Source organism: Phyllobates terribilis, unplaced genomic scaffold (genome assembly GCF_046119375.1).
Source record: "Phyllobates terribilis strain yellow unplaced genomic scaffold, ASM4611937v1 Scaffold_5__5_contigs__length_657084704, whole genome shotgun sequence".
Classification (NCBI taxonomy): Eukaryota; Metazoa; Chordata; class Amphibia; order Anura; family Dendrobatidae; genus Phyllobates; species Phyllobates terribilis.
In genome coordinates, this window is record NW_027362765.1 from 614,954,723 (window position 1) to 614,972,210 (window position 17,488).

The following is a 17,488-nucleotide window of genomic DNA, read 5'->3' on the forward strand; positions in this document are numbered from 1 at the left end:
ACAGCATATTAAAAACATTATTCCCATTATTGGGGTGTGGGTCTCCCATAGTCTTTGCCTATGCCTTCCAAGCAAAAGCTGCCAAAAATTAGGATGGAGGAACTTGCAATGCTGGCAAACAAGAGCCATGCAGTACAGCATCTTAAAAACATTATTCCCATTATTGGGGAGTGGGTCTCCCATAGTCTTTGCCTATGCCTTCCAAGCAAAAGCTGCCAAAAATTAGGACGGAGGAACTTGCAATGCTGGCAACACGGACCAAGGTCACCCTGGTGGTATAGTGGTGGTGGAGGCTGAGGATAAGGAGAAGAGCAAAATACAGCCAAAATGAGGAAGCGTATACCCATGTGTGGGTGTGAAGCGGTGCATGGGAATACACCTCCCGAAATAACACAGTGGATTTGACTTTATGTTACTCTGCTGTCATTTGGTGGTGATGAGAAGTCTGGCCCAATCCAGCCCTTGTTCATTTTGATAAGGGTCAGCTTGTCAGCATTGTCAGTTGACAGGCGAGTGCACTTATCTGTTATAATTCCCCCAGCGGCACTAAAAACATGCTCCGATAACACGCTAGCGGCAGGGCAGGCCAGGACCTCCAAGGCGTACAGAGCGAGTTCATTCCAAGTGTCCAGCTTGGATGCCCAATAATTAAAAGGCACAGAGGAATCACGGAGGACACTGGTGCAGTCGGCAAGGTACTCCCTCACCATCTTTTGAAATTTTCCACTCCTTGTGAGAGAACCCCGCGCCTCAGGGCCTGTAAGCTGGGCGGGTCTCAGAAAACTGTCCCAGAACGTTGACAGTGTTCCCCTGCCTCTGCTGGATTGGAGTTGCGTCTCTCTCGCCTGTACGCCTTGGTTGGTCAACGAACTGTGACCTCTGCCGCTAGCGTGTTCAGATGGGAATTTTTTTAACAGTTCTGCAGCAAGGGCCTTCTGGTACTGCCCCATTTTTGTAGACCTCTCCACCTCAGGAATAAGAAAGTGAAAGTTCTCCTTGTAGCGGGGGTCTAAAACTGTCACCAACCAGTAATGACTGTCACCCAACATTTTGACAATGCAAGGGTCACAGTTAAGGCAGCGTAACATAAAGTCAGCCATGCGTGCCAGACTGGTAACGGGCAAGATTCCGTGTCCTCACCAAGATGACAACTGACCATGCTCTCCTCCTCCTACTCCTCCTCCTCCCCCCTGTCCTCAGGCCACCCACGCTGAACCGACGGTATGACCGTTGTACAGGTACTACCATCTACAGTGCATGATACCAGCTCTTGTTATTCCTCCTCCTCCTCCTCTCCCTCATTGTCCCCCAATGCACGTTGGGATGAGATGAAACTGGGCTGTGTGTAATTGCCTGCTACGGCTTCTTGATCCATCTCATCATACTCTGGCTGCAATGCCTCCTCTTTAATTCTCTGCAGAGAGCGTTGCAAAAGACAGACAAGTGGGATGCTGATGCTAATGATGGCGTCATCGCCACTCACCATCTTAGTGGACTCTTCAAAGTTTGTCAGGATGGTACATATGTCAGACATCCAGGTCCACTCCTGAGGTCTTTTGTGTGGAGTCTGACCTGAATATCGACGGCCTTGTTGCAGCTGGTACTCCACAACTGCTCTCTTCTGCTCACAAATCCTTTGCAACATGTGGAGGGTAGAGTTCCAACGTGTGGGGACATCACACACCAGTCGGTGTGCCGGAAGCTGCAAACGCTGCTGCAACACAGCAAGGGCGGCGGAAGCTGTAGTCGACTTCCGAAAATGAGCTGACAGGCGGCGTACTTTGACGAGCAGATCTGGCAACTCGGGGTACAATTTAAGAAACCGCTGAACCACTAGGTTAAGCACATGAGCCAGGCATGGTACGTGTGTGATCTCGCCTCAGAGCCGCCACCAGGTTACGGCCATTGTCACACACGACCATGCCTGGATGTAGGTTCAGCGGTCTCAGCCACAGATCTGCCTGCTCTTTCACAGCTGTCCACAACTCACAAGCAGTGTGAGGTTTATCACCTAAGCTTATGAGTTTCAGCACAGCCTGTTGCCGCTTGGCTGAGGCAGTACTGCAGTGCTTCCAGTTAGTAACTGATGTGGTGATATCTGAGATGGAGGCTGAACATGAGGAGGAGGAGGATGCGCAGGAGCTGTACACTGTGGGGGCAACTCCGACTGACATAGGGCCCGCAATCTTCGGTGTGGGGAGGATGCGTTCCGTCCTAAGGTCCGACTGGGTCCCGGCTTCCACTATGTTTACCCAGTGTGCCATCAGTGAGATGTACCGTCCCTGGCCACTAGCACTTGTCCACTTGTCCGTTGTCAGGTGGACTCTCCCAGTAACTGCGTTGTTGAGGGCACGGCAGATGTTTTGGGACACGTACTTGTGTAGTGCGGGGGATGGCACACCAGGCAAAATAGTGTCAGCTGGGGACCGAGTACCGAGGGACGGCCACCGCCATAAGGTTGCGGAAGGATTCCGTCTCCACCAGCCTAAAAGGCAGCATTTCCAACGCAAGCAGTCGTGAAATGTGCGAATTTAGGACTGTGGCCTGTGGGGCGTTGGCTGCGAATTTGCGCTTTCGTTCAAAGGTCTGGGATATGAACAATTGAACGCTGTGGTGGGATGTGGACGTGGACGTTGATGCTGTTTCTTGAGAAACTGCCATAACAAGTGAAGAGTGAGAGGAGGGGGCATCTTTGCATGCAGTATGGACAGGGGATTGCCTTGCACGCACAACAGGGGGTTCTCTTACACGCACAACAGCGGAAGAAGCAGTGGTGACACCTGCTGACACTGGTCGTGGACCCTGGGGTTCGCCCCACAAAGTCGGGTGCTTTGCTGCCATGTGCCTGATCATGCTGGTGGTGGTCAGGCTGGTAGTTTTGTCACCCCTGCTGATGCTGGCCTGGCAGGTGGTACAAATGGCCTTTTTGGGGTTATCAGCAGAGTCTTTAAAAAAATTCCAGACTCTGGAAGACCTACCGGTTGTACTGGCAACGTCCCTCGTGTTGGTGTTACGGGGAAGGGTTGCCCGCCTTCTGTCTGCGGCCACCACACTGCTTCTTCCTGCCTATTCGGGTACTCTGCCTCCCTCCCCCTGTGTGCTGCTGGCCTCGCTCTGCGTGTTCTCCTGCCACGTTGGGTCAGTTACTAGATCATCCACCACCTCCTCCTCTTCCACTTCCGCACCACGGTCCTCCTCCTCTCTTCGTGGCAATTGTGTCTCTTCATCGTCCACCTCTTGTGACAAATTGCCAGCGTCGCCTTCCTGTGGCCGTGGCTGTTCAAATATTTGGCCATCGCTACATGGGATCTCCTCTTCCACCACTTCAAGCGGAGCAGGCGAGAGGCACAAATATGGAAATGGACCAGTGAACAGCTCTTCAGAGTGTCCAACTGTGGGATCAGTTGCTGTCTGATGACACTCGGCATGGTGGGAGGAAGGAGCATCAGGGTGAGGAGGAGTATGCAGTCGAGACTCACGGCTACTAACACTTGACCGTGTGGAAGACAGACCGGAGGTGGTGGTGCCAGGTGACTGGAAGTATTATCTGCTATCCAATTAATAACCTGTTCACACTGATCAGTTCGCAATAGTGGTGCTGTTCTGTGCTTCCCTAGTAATTCGGTCAAGAACTGGGAGCGAGAAGATGTGCCTGTTGGTTGTGGCACATTTTCACCTTGGCCACGGCCCCGTCCTCTGCACTCACCATCACCAGAACGTCCAGTTCCACGTCCCTTGCCACGCACCTTGCCCATTGTAAATGAAGTAAAATAGCTTACACTCGCACTATCAATGGCAAAAGGGTAATAAAAAGGAGATTTGAACAGTGGAAGAGGAAAACCACAGTTCTATTTCTCAGGCCTACACCAGACTTTTAAACAGATATATTGGTGTCTGAACAGTCAGCGAGACACTGAAAATGTTTTTTTCTATGGAAAAAAGACAAAAAAGTGGATAATACAGAGATTTGAACTGTGGAACTGCAAAACCACAGTTATAATTTCCTGGTGTATACCAGACTTGTTAAAATAGATATATTTGTGTCTGAACAGTCAGCGACACACTCAAACTGTTTTTTTTTTATGGAAAAAAGGCAAGCAGGTTGATAACACCCAGATTTGAACCGTGGAAGAGGAAAAACACAGTTCTATTTCTCTGGCCTACACTAGACTCTTTTAAACAGATATATTGGTGTCTGAACAGTCAGTGAGACACTGAAAATGTTTTTTTTTTATGGAAAAAGACAAAAAAAAGTGGATAATACAGAGATTTGAACCGTGGAACTGCAAAACCACAGTTATAATTTCCTGGTGTATACCAGACTTGCTAAAATAGATATATTTGTGTCTGAACAGTCAGCGCCACACTCAAACTGTTTTTTTTAATGGAAAAAAGGCAAGCAGGTTGATAACACCCAGATTTGAACTGTGGAAGAGGAAAAACACAGTTCTAGTTCTCTGGCCTACACCACATTCTTTTAAACAGATATATTGGTGTCTGAATAGTCAGCAAGATACTGAAAATGTTTTTTTTTATGGAAAAAAGACAAAAAAGTGGATAATACAGAGATTTGAACCGTGGAACTGCAAAACCACAGTTATAACTTCCTGGTGTATACCAGACTTGTTAAAATAGATATATTTGTGTCTGAACAGTCAGCGACACACTCAAACTGTTTTTTTTTTATGGAAAAAAGGCAAGCAGGTTGATAACACCCAGATTTGAACCGTGGAAGAGGAAAACCACAGTTCTAGTTCTCTGGCCTACACCAGACTCTTTTAAACAGATATATTTGTGTCTGAACCCTCACAGACACACTCAATTTTTTTTTTTTTGGGGGGGGGGGAATACCAAAAGGTTAATAAGACGGGTATTTGTATAGTCTGACTGAGTGAAAACAAAACAAAACAGGATTTAGATGAAAAAAAAAAGGATTTTTCCTGGCCCCTGAGACCTGGGGATAAGTCCAGCAATTTGACCAGCACACAGGACTGTAATGCAGTGTTTGTTGGTATAACCACTGCGTCTCCTATACAGCCTGCCTGCCTGCCTGATATCTGGGATGGATATTAGTCCTGAGAAGGACTGTTTGTTTGATTTGGCAGGCTTTAGAGACCCTACACTAACTATTTCGCAGTATAAATCTTTCCCTAGCTCTGCAGCACTGACCCTACACTGTCTGATCCGGAGCGACTGTGTCCAAGATGGAGGCGCCCAGTTTTAAATACTCGAGGTGATGCTGTGCGGCCAGCCAGTCACTGTAATGCCCACAAACAACATGCCTGCGGCATTACAGTGACTGGCTGGCAATCTCTGCATGTTCATTGGCTCTGTAAAGAGTGCCAAACTTGCAGGGCGGAGACCCGAGCTCCCGCCCGAGTAACCCGGAAATGCTCAGTGCTCGCCGAACATCCCGAATAGTGAGATGCTCGGGCGAGTACCGAGCAGTGTCGAGCATACTCGCTCAACACTAGTAACGATCCGTCTGGTTTCGGGATCAGTACGTTGGGGCTAGCCCACTCACTCCGTGATTCCTCGATGACGCCTAACTGAAGCATTTGTTTTACCTCAGCCGTGATGGCTTGCCTCCGAGCTTTGGGTACCCGGTACGGTCTCCTTCGTACCCTTACCCCAGGTTCGGTGACAATGTTATGTTGGAGAACCATAGTCCAACCCGGTAGCTCTGAGAACACGTCAGTATTCTGCTGCACCAGTGAGCGAGCATCCCGTCGCTGCTGTTTAGTGAGGGCATCACTTATCCTGACCTCTCCCCCGGACGAATCCCTGGCTGAGGGTAAGGAACTCTCTGACGGCATGCCCAAAGTGACCTCTGTGACTGAACACTCTCGATCTCTCCAAGGTTTTAGCAGGTTTACATGATAAAGCTGCTCTGGTTTCCTCCTTCCGGGCTGATACATCCGGTAATTTACCCCCCCACACACCTTTTTTCAAACTTCATATGGCTCTTGCCACTTGGCCATGAGCTTACTCTCGGCTGTGGGTACAAGTACTAAAATCTGATCACCCTTGTTAAAAGACCTGAATGTGGCTCTTTTATTATATGTGCGACTCTGTGCCGCCTGGGCATCTAACAGATGTTCTTTCACGATGGGCATGACCGCCGCGATCCGGTCCTGCATACTCCTATGTGGAGTCAGCTGTTGTTCCCACTTCTCTTTGGCTACGTCCAACAGACCCCTAGGGTGTCTGCCGTACAATAACTCAAAGGGAGAGAACCCTGTGGAAGCCTGGGGTACCTCACGGACGGCGAACATCAAATAGGGCAGCAACATGTCCCAATCCCTTCTGTCCTTAGAAACCACCTTTTTTAACATGGACTTGAGGGTTTTATTGAACCGTTCTACAAGCCCGTCGGTCTGAGGGTAGTACACCGAGGTGCGCAAGTGTTTTATTTTAAGCAGTTTGCACATTTCCCTCGTCACCTTGGTGCCCTCTATCACTGGCATGGGTACCATTAGGCTACGGAAACTTGCGGTGGGTGTGGTCAGCTGACATTCAGGCAGGATTCCCAATACTTCTGGACCTCTGCGTAATCCCAGACCAAAAGAACCGCTACAAGATACGCTCTTGCGTCTTTTTAACCCTTAAGTGTCCACCCAGCAGGTGTGTGTGCCATCTCCAGAACCGCCCGACGGCACGACTGAGGTACCACTAACTGTTCCACGACCTCGACCCTGATTTTGTCTACCCCATAGAGCAACTCATCGTTGACCACCATGCGTGGAAACACAGTATCTGCACCGGGCTATTGGGCTACGCCATTTACCTCTAACGCAGTTTCTCCCGCCCGCGTCAAGGTGGAATCCTGTAGCTGAGCTGTCCCAAATGTGCCCCGGGACACTTCCAGCTCGGGGATCGATGGGGTCTTCTCGACCTCTCCTGCCAGCACCTCTAGGGCAAACCTATCAGGGTCACGCTCTGTCCCTAGGTTGGACACCCCTACGGCAGGTACCAGTGACTCGGGTTCTTCGGGTACAGCGCCAGTAATAAATTTTCCTGGGGGAGAGTGGATTTTCTTTTTCCACAGAGTCTAGAACAGGGGCAAGTCTCTTCCCAACACAGTCCCATACGGAAGAGTTTTCACCACCCCCACCACATGTTTCGTGTCCCCACATGGCATTGACAAAACTACCTCTGCGGTTGGGTATTTTCGGAGGTCCCCATGGATACACACAACCGTGACTGCCCGTCCACTGAGGTTGTCTCCTGCCACCAGCGACCATGTACCAAAGTCACTAGGCTCCCCAAGTCTAAGAGGGCCTCCGTTGGGTACCCATTAACCAGTACCTGGGGGTTCACTGACCAGGGGGTCGGCACTCGCAGTGCAGATGGTCTGGGTGTACATTGAGACCCAGCGGGTATACCCGCAGTCCATGGTTTCTGTAGTCAGGGGCCAGTTAGCAACCACATGTCCTTGCCCCTGATACCGCCAGAACCTAATGGTGGAGGTACTGTTAGTTCTTGTGACCGTTTGGGAGGGAACCGGTCTCCTGCCACTCTCACTCCGGGGTACCCCTTCAGCACGGGTACGGTGCTGACTGTCCTCAGCAGAGGAACGCAACGCCTTTCCCGGTTCCTGGGTTGGCAGGGTCCGGCGTGACAGCCGCGAGAGGGCAAAGTCCCGTATAAAGTCCTGAGTAGCCAAGTACTGCTCGATCAGGCTGACCACCTGGTCGAGGGTGTCGTGGTCCCCTTGCCCCACCCATCGTTGGATAGCGGCCAGCAGAGTTCTCACCAGCCAGTCGACCACCACCCTCTCCACCATCTGGGCTGGAGTCAAAGTCTCAGGCTGGAGCCACCTCTTTACCAGCTGCAGAAGGTCATAAGCCTGAGACCGGGCAGGTCGGGTCTCCACAAAGGCCCATGAAAATACAAGCTCAGTCCTCACGTACAGACCAAAAGTTTGGACACACCTCATTTAAAGATTTTTCTGTATTTTCATGACTATGAAAATTGTACATTCACACTGAAGGCATCAAAACTATGAATTAACACATGTGGAATTATATACTTAACAAAAAAGTGTGAAACAACTGAAAATATGTCTTATATTCTAGGTTCTTCAAAGTAGCTACCTTTTGCTTTGATGACTGCTTTGCACACTCTTGGCATTCTCTTGATGAGCTTCAAGAGGTAGTCACCGGAAATGGTTTTCACTTAACAGGTGTGCCCTGTCAGGTTTAATAAGTGGGATTTCTTGCCTTATAAATGGGGTTGGGACCATCAGTTGTGTTGTGCAGAAGTCTGGTGGATACACAGCTGATAGTCCTACTGAATAGACTGTTAGAATTTGTATTCTGGCAAGAAAAAAGCAGCTAAGTAAAGAAAAACGAGTGGCCATCATTACTTTAAGAAATGAAGGTCAGTCAGTACGAAAAATTGGGAAAACTTTGAAAGTGTCCCCAAGTGCAGTTGCAAAAACCATCAAGCGCTACAAAGAAACTGGCTCACATGAGGACCGCCCCAGGAAAGGAAGACCAAGAGTCACCTCAGCTTCTGAGGATAAGTTTATCCGAGTCACCAGCCTCAGAAATCGCAGGTTAAGAGCAGCTCAGATTAGAGACCAGGTCAATGCCACACAGAGTTCTAGCAGCAGACACATCTCTTCAACACCTGTTAAGAGGAGACTTTGTGCAGCAGGCCTTCATGGTAAAATAGCTGCTAGGAAACCACTGCTAAGGACAGGCAACAAGCAGAAGAGACTTGTTTGGGCTAAAGAACACAAGGAATGGACATTAGACCAGTGGAAATCTGTGCTTTGGTCTGATGAGTCTAAATTTGAGATCTTTGGTTCCAACCACCGTGTCTTTGTGCGACGCAGAAAAGGTGAACGGATGGACTCTACATGCCTGGTTCCCACCGTGAAGCATGGAGGAGGAGGTGTGATGGTGTGGGGGTGCTTTGCTGGTGACACTGTTGGGGATTTATTCAAAATTGAAGGCATACTGAACCAGCATGGCTACCACAGCATCTTGCAGCAGCATGCTATTCCATCCGGTTTGTGTTTAGTTGGACCATCATTTATTTTTCAACAGGACAATGACCCCAAACACACCTCCAGGCTGTGTAAGGGCTATTTGACCAAGAGGGGGAGTGATGGGGTGCTACGCCAGATGACCTGGCCTCCACAGTCACCAGACCTGAACCCAATCGAGATGGTTTGGGGTGAGCTGGACCGCAGAGTGAAGGCAAAAGGGCCAACAAGTGCTAAGCATCTCTGGGAACTCCTTCAAGATTGTTGGAAGACCATTTCCGGTGACTACCTCTTGAAGCTCATCAAGAGAATGCCAAGAGTGTGCAAAGCAGTCATCAAAGCAAAAGGTGGCTACTTTGAAGAACCTAGAATACAAGACATATTTTCAGTTGTTTCACACTTTTTTGTTAAGTATATAATTCCACATGTGTTAATTCATAGTTTTAATGCCTTCAGTGTGAATGTACAATTTTCATAGTCATGAAAATACAGAAAAATCTTTAAATGAGAAGGTGTGTCCAAACTTTTGGTCTGTACTGTATGTATTGACCCCCAGTCGGGCAAGGATCTCACCTTTGAGCCTCTGGTAGTCCTGGGCGTCCTCCCGACTGTGGCCAAAGTAGGCCTTCTGGGCATCGCCGACCAAAAATGGAGCCACCACTTCAGCCCACTGGCTGGCTGGCAGGTTTTCCCGCTCTGCTGTGCGTTCATAGATGGTAAGGAAGGCTTCCACGTCGTCCTCCGGTCCCATCTTCCTCAACGCTGAGTGAACCTTGTCTCGGGCCTCTCGACGTTCTGGGGCTGGTGCTGTCGGCGTCTCCCGCAGAGCTGTGAGCTGCTGAACGATCAGCTCATTTGTGTGCTGCTGCTGCTTGAACTGCTCCTGCTGCTGCCGTTGCGTGAAGACCAATTGCCTTAACAGCTCCTCCATTTTGTCCACGGGTTTGGGCTGAAAGGTGGCAGGCCGGATTGTGGTGATGCAGCTGCCGGTGGGGTATGCCTCAGTCACAATGCCTGCATTCTCCACCAAACTGTAAGGCTACGGTGTTCACACCATGCAGTAACTGAGGCAGTGACCCAAGCAAGTCCAACATAAGCAGCTTTTATTCAGCAAACTCACAGGTAAAATAGAAAGTCCTCTGGTTCGCAGCCGGGTTAACACAAGTCCATAAACAATGGTTGCCAGGTGTGGGTTTAGCTACACACAGGCCCGCCGAGCTTTCCTGCTATGCTCCTTGCAGGTCCCAACACTGAACACCACTAACCCTTAATGCAGGGTTTTTAAAGGACCTGTAGCAAGAGCCACTGGAAAACCCGGGTTGGAGGGAGGAGGCCGCCCCACTGCCTTCATGTAGCCTTCCCCAAGAAATGAAGGCCCTGCCGGGTTTTCCTTAATCTGCCTTAGCCAGATAGCCTGACCAGGTCAATGCTCACCTTCATTCCTGCACTGCAGCTGCAGCTGTGTCTGTGACTGCAATGCACTCCAACGGGTTTATTAGGTCTCTGTACACATTCTGGGGAATATATAACGTCCCTCGTATACGATCCCACTTACTGCCTCACACTATGTAGAATGAAAGAGTTGTTTGCAGAATGTAATGGAACCAATGATAAATTTAGAAGGGTCTGGAGCAGATGGATTTTGTTCCAGGACTCACCTGATTTTCATAACCTATTCTAATAGTTTCAACAGATACCAGTGATTATGTCCATAATTAGTCACACAGGTATAAGGACCTCCACCCCTTCCCCACCTTCTCCCCCCCTTTGACCCTTTGCCTTTTCTTTTCTTCTCTCTTTTCTCTATCCTTTTCTTTCTTCTTTTTATATGGGATTTTCAGATACAATATTGAATTTTCCTCTTCATGTATGATTTTCTTATAGGCGGTTATCTTACAACATTACATGGTTCAATATATTACCTTTTGAATTGATATTTTTTAAAAAAAGTGACACCATTTGAAATTTGGACATTTTATATATTTATATTTTGTTATATTTTCTTCAAAATCGAATACAATATATTTTCTTGATTTGCAAAATGTAAAATTATTAATAATTAATGTTTAATTGATGTTTAATAAAACGGATTGAATATAAAATAATTTCTTTTTCTTCTGACATGATAAGCATGTCAGAGGAGAGAGAAATTATGTCCGCCGTGACCCCACCCCGATACCTCCGCCATCCCATGGTCCCTCTTGCTCTATCCCCTTGCCTTCCGTTTCATCTTCCTGAAAAAAATGGCGGGCACACGCACAGTGCGCCTGCTGAGATCTGCGGGCCGATACGCGGTAACAATATAGAATTTTTCCTATTGGTTCCTTTTTATCACTGTGATAGACCCTATCACAGTGATCAAAAGGCAAAAATTATTAATAAATTAAATCCCCCTTTGTCACCCCCTTAGTTAAAAATGATAAAATTATTTTTTTTCCATTCTTTGCCGTTTGGGTTAGGGTTGGGTTGGAGTTAAGGTTATGTTAGGGTTAGGCTAGGGTATGGGTAGTGTTAGGGTTAGGGTTGGAGTTAGGATTGGGTTTTTTTCAAAAGTAAAAAATAAAAGATGACGATATGATGACTATTATGCTTCGGTATGCACCGTGTATAGCGGGTCCTTGAGTGACATGCTCGATTCCCCGCCCTATATGTTTTGCTGCTGTTAGACAGCAAACACGGAGATTGTCTGCCATACGCGGGGACTCAAGCATGTCACTCGAGCACCCGATTCAAACTCAAGTAGTAAGCACTTGTGCGCAACATTAATGGCGACGTATTCAATAATAAATATAGAAAAATTATAGCTCTCAGATCGTAGCAATGTAAAAACTTTTTTTTTTAAAAAACTTTTTTTTTTTGTAAAAGAAACAACGTCTTTTAGTGTGTGAATACTAGCCAAACATGAAAAACTTTATAAATCTGGTATCGCTGTAATCGCACTGACCCGAAGAACATATCCATCTAATTACTTATACCTCACGAGCAACAGCGTAAAAAAATAAACCAATTCTTCACCTGCTATTGATTTGTTCCTTCTGCCTCTCAAAGATTGCCCTAAGGCTCGGCTCACATTTATCCTGCTTACTGCGCTGAGCATTTAAACCGAGGGGTTTCCGTGTAAATCTCTGAAATACAGGATTCAAGCGTTCAAGTGGAACTCCCAGCGGAAGATTCCCTTTAATGAGGCAATTGGAGGCACTGTGGAAGCCGTCTCACCTATGACCTGGGGTCTCGAGCATGCTTGTTACTCGAGATTTACGAGCATGCTCGGGTGAGCACCTATTATCTTCAGTTTGCTCGGGTGTTAAGTTTTCGTCGCTCCGTGAACATGATTTGCGACTGTTTGACAGCTTTAATACATGTGAGGAATGCCTGTTTTTCCAGGAAGGTAGCCGCTGGGTTCTAGAGTGAGACAGATCTAAGAAGGTGTCTGTAATGCCAAACGAAGAGATCTTCTGCAACCAACTGCAGGGCAACTGTCTGTCACATCTGACATACCTGTGACAGTATCCCCCCTCTACAAGTGGCCTCCAGACACTGAAGACCAGGTTTCTCAATATAAGAGATGTGGAATGAAAGAACCAACCTGGGAGCATTCACCTCTGATGCTAAAACCCACATCCTCTCCTCTGGACCATAACCCTTCCAGTCCACCAATTGTAGGGAATGACGTTGGAGACTAGAATCTACAATCCTCGAAATCTGAAACTCCAGATTTCCATCAACCATTATTGTGGGTGGCGGTAGGGGTGAGGGCTCAAGAGGTTCCACATATTTCTTGAGTAAGAACCTATGGAAGGCATTGTGGACATTCAGGGCCTGGGAATCTCAAGACGAAATGCTGCTGGGTTAATGATGGCTGTTATTTTATAGGGATCAATAAACCTAGGTCCCAACTTCCAAGAAGGGACTTTCAATTTGATATTCCTGGTAGACAACCACACAAAGTCATTCCCATTCAGGTCCGGACCTGGCAAGCGTTTTTTGTCAGCCATACATTTATACCTGTTTCCCATGATCTTTAAATTACTCAGAACCCCCCACCACACCGAGAATTGTGACAAAGCAAAACGTTCCCCCTCAGGAACTCCAGAAGCTCCTCCCCCACTAAAGGTACCAAACTGAGGATGGTAACCGTATGCACCAAAGAACGGTTACCTGCCAGTGGATTCTTGACGATGATTATTAATGACAAATTCTGCCAGCGGTAAGTAGGATGTCCAATCCTCCTGATTTTTGGAGACGAAACATCTGAGGTAGGTCTCCAAATTCTGATTGATGCGCTGGGTCTGTCCATTCGACTGAGGGTGGAAGGCAGAGGAAAAGGATAGCTGCACCGCCAGTCGAGAACAGAATGCTTTCCAGAACTTGGAAACAATCTGGGTCCCCTGATCTGACACCATATTGGAGGGAAGCTGTGAAGCTTCTCGATTTCATTTATAAATACTTGAGCAAGTGTCTTGGCATTTGGAAGTGCAAGTAATGCGACAAAGTGAACCATTTTACTGAACATATCTACAACCACCAAAACCACCGTTTTGCCTGCAGGAACCGGTAGGTCAGTCATAAAATCCATGGAAAAGTGTGTCAATGGCCTGCTAGAGATAGGTAGTGGAAGAAGAGTACCAGACACACGGGTATGCAATACTTTAGAATGTGCGCAAATGCTACAAGCAGCTACATTTTTCAATTACATCCCAATGCAACCCCGACCACCAAAAACTACGAGAAAGGAGGTCCGCGGTTGCCTTACCACCTGGATGACCAGCAAGGACAGAGTTGTGATGTTCTGTAATTACTGTACTTTGCGGCGCAGATTAGATAGTACAAACAACCTTCCTGAAGGGCAGGAGGCAGGGGTGTCCCCTGGGCCTCCAAGACTTCACCCTCCAGTTCAGGCTATAATGCCGAAATGACTACCCCCTTCTGTAATATCGAGGCAGGGTTCTCATGGTCGACACCACCAGGGAAGCTCCGGGACAAAGCATCAGCCTTGACATTTGACCCTCTGGACAAAAAACGACAACAAAATTGAACCTAGCAAAAAACAGGGACCATCTGGCTTGCCTAGGGTTGAGACGTTTAGATGATTGGAGGTATGACAGGTTCTTATGGTCAGTAATAACAGTAATAGGATGCACAGCCCCATCCTACCAATGTCGCCATTATTCGAATGCCAATTTGATCGCCAAAAGTTCCCTATTACCCACGTCATAATTTCTCAGCTGATGACAATTTTTTAGAAAAGAAAGTGCATGGATGCCATTTAACAGGGGACGTACCCTGAGACAGCCCCAACCCCCACCTCCGATGCATCAACTTCCACATTAAAGGTTTGGGAAAAATCAGGTTGACCGAGTATAGGGGTCATGGCAAAGCAATTTTCTAAGGAAGAAAAAGCCTAGAGGGAGGCATCCAACCATTTGGAAAACTCAGACCCCTTCCTAGTCATGTCGGTAAGGGGTTTCACGATTACTGAGTAATTTTGGATGAATTTCTGGTAAAAATTAGTAAAGTGCAGAAAACGTTGTAGAGCCTTCAAGTTCTCGGGACGGTCCCAATCAAGGACTGCACGGATCTTCTCCGGATCAATCCGACAACCCGAAGATGACAACAAATACCACAAAAAGTGCACCTACTGAATAGTGAAAACACATTTTTCTAGTTTGGCATATAGTTTGTTATCCCTTAATATCTGGAGCACCTGTTTAACATGCCCCCGATGTGTCTCAAAATCAGGTGAGTAAACCAAAATATCGTCCAGATAGACCACCACAAACCTCCCCACCAAATGATGGAAAATATAATTTATGAAATGCTGTCACACCGCAGGTGCATTGTTCAGACCGAAAGGCATAACCAGACTCTTGAAATGCCCTTCAGGCAGGGGTATTGAACGCTGTTTTCCATTCATCCTCTTCTCTGATTCTAACCAGATTGTAGGTTCCCCTTAAATCCAACTTGGAGAATACCTTAGCTCCCACAACCTGGCTGAACAAATCTGGAATCAGAGGAAGAGGGTATGGATCTCAGATGGTAATTTGATTTAATTTCCGGGAAATCTAAACAGGAACATAAGCCCCCATCTTTTTTCTTCGCGAAGAAGAAGCCCACCATGGGCGAAGATGAGGGCCTGATGTGTCCCTTCTCCAAACTTTCCACAATGAAATCCTTCATGGCTTGTCTATCAGGGCCAGAAAGATTATACAGTCTGCAATTTGGTAGTTTAGCTCCGGGGGTCAGGTTAATAGGACAGTCATATGCACGATGAGGAGGCAAATCCTGACACCCCTCAGAAAAAACTTCCTCCAAACCAGACAGAAAAGCAGGTAATGTTTCTGTAGAGACTGTAGCAATGTGTGACATGCAGAAGTGGTGCTGTTGCTTCAAAAGCATCCAAAAACTATTAGAAGTAACACAAGCACAGGAGACAGAAAGTGTTGTGCTCCAGAGGCATCCAGCAACTAGAGGAGTTAACACAGTACAGGAGACAGGGAGAGATCTAATCTATGCTGAATTATGCTACTGAAGATACTGTAATACTGTGCCTTGTGAAGAAACTACTGAATTGTTATTGGAGCCGGTTGCTCAAGAAACTGAGTCTGTACTGTAATGAAGATTGTTGCTGTAATATCCCTGAATTGCACTGGCCGTGCTTCAGATTAAATTCCACTCTTAAACTGTTAAAAAAGACTCTTGTCAGATGTGTCTGGTCAGCAATTGAATCTATCGTGTGCCTGAGAGAAGCTGCAGTCTATAGTCGCCCTGAGTAACGGTCCCCCAGGGTTCCAAAGAATTCATGAAACCCGTCTCGCCCTACCTGAGCCTAGCGGCGTGCGTGTAACATTGGTGGCCTGTACGGGGAATCCTGAGCGGGAATTAGCATGTACAGGGAGAAGAGGAAAAGTGTCTGGAAAAACACAGCAGAACAGCACCTCAATGCAACTCTGCTACACCAGTTAAAGGGGACCAGCCCCAAAGAAAACTCACAAGCAGCAATGGATGTGGAAATACAAATGGACAGAATTAGTGAGCTGCTTCTTCAGTTAACCTGTAGAGAACTGATAACAGTAGCAGAACATATAAAGATGTCAGAAGAACAGATTTCTAAAGCACACAACCGCAGGCAACTGTTAGCTGACATTAATGAAAAATGGATGAGCTGGGGGAGAAAGAAGCTGAAGACATAATGGGGACATTCCTCCAGGAGCTAACACAGTTTCTAACAAGGATGAAGTTGAAGGATCGAGGGGCAGCACCAATAACCAAAAGCAGAAATCTCTGTCCGCAGACAGAACTATAGGAATTGAAAGAACAATTCAAAGCCCTAACAACAGCCCTGCAGGAATCGACCAAAACCTCTGAACGGGTGACAGACTCAGACAGAACCTTTACCCTGCTCGGGTTAGATAAATCAGGAAGACAGTCCTCTCTAACACCACAAATCACCATAAGGAAATAATTCAAGATCCTGGGACAGAATGGAGAGTGTGAACAGAAAGAGAAACTGTCATATATGAACTTGCTGCACCAGATCGATGCAGGCTTACAGAAAAGCTACCAGCAAAATGAGATAGTCGAGGGGGTGGTGAAAGTGATCAGGCCAGGACTGAACCTCCGTAGTATGCTAGAAATGAAGAGTCAATTGACCTTGCAACAGCTGAAGATGATTTTAAAAGGGTACTATAAAGAATAGAGTACTTCAGAATTATTCCACTGACTCATTAACCTCTCACAGAAAAATAATGAGTCACCCCAAAGTTTCTTGTTCAGAGCAATTGAACTTAAGGATAGACTGATGTTTGCATCCAGAGATGTAGAAGCGGAGGAGAAGTTTGATGCTGGACTAGTCCAGAAGAAGTTCTTGAGATCATTGGGAATGGGGTTAATCAGCAAAGACATCAAGTTGCAGCTGAAACAGTACCTAGAAGATCCTGGCATTTTGGACAAAGTCCAAATTGAAAAAATGAATGAGGCAGCTAGTTTGGAGTCAGAGAGCAAACAGAAGTTAAAGAAAGGCTCTGCTCCTAAAATCACCAAAATGAGTCAGCTGAAGTTGGAGACCCCCAGTGGCCAGTCTGAAGATCATCATGGAGACCCTCCAGTGCCTCCTCCGAAAGGGAACCTTAGATCACCAACAAAAGAGAGGACCACCAGCGCTGACTGGGAAGAAGTAATAGGAGAACTGCGAGCCGAGTTGATTGAGGTGAAAAAGTTGATTCATTCCAGGCCAGAACCTGTATCCCTCAGACCCAGGATTGGATTCCAAAACAGAAGATACCCACCTTGTGAAGCGTGCCGTTCACCAAATCAGAGTACTGTGTGTGTCCACTGTCTAAGATGTGGTGAGGAAGGACATTATGCTAAGGAATGCCAATGGTCACAGTCGTTTGGGTTAAAAGACAGGAGGTTGCCAGTGCGGGGCGACTGGTAACCGCGACACAGAGAAGGCCCCAGAAGCAAATCCAAATCTCACCAAACCCCAGAACGACG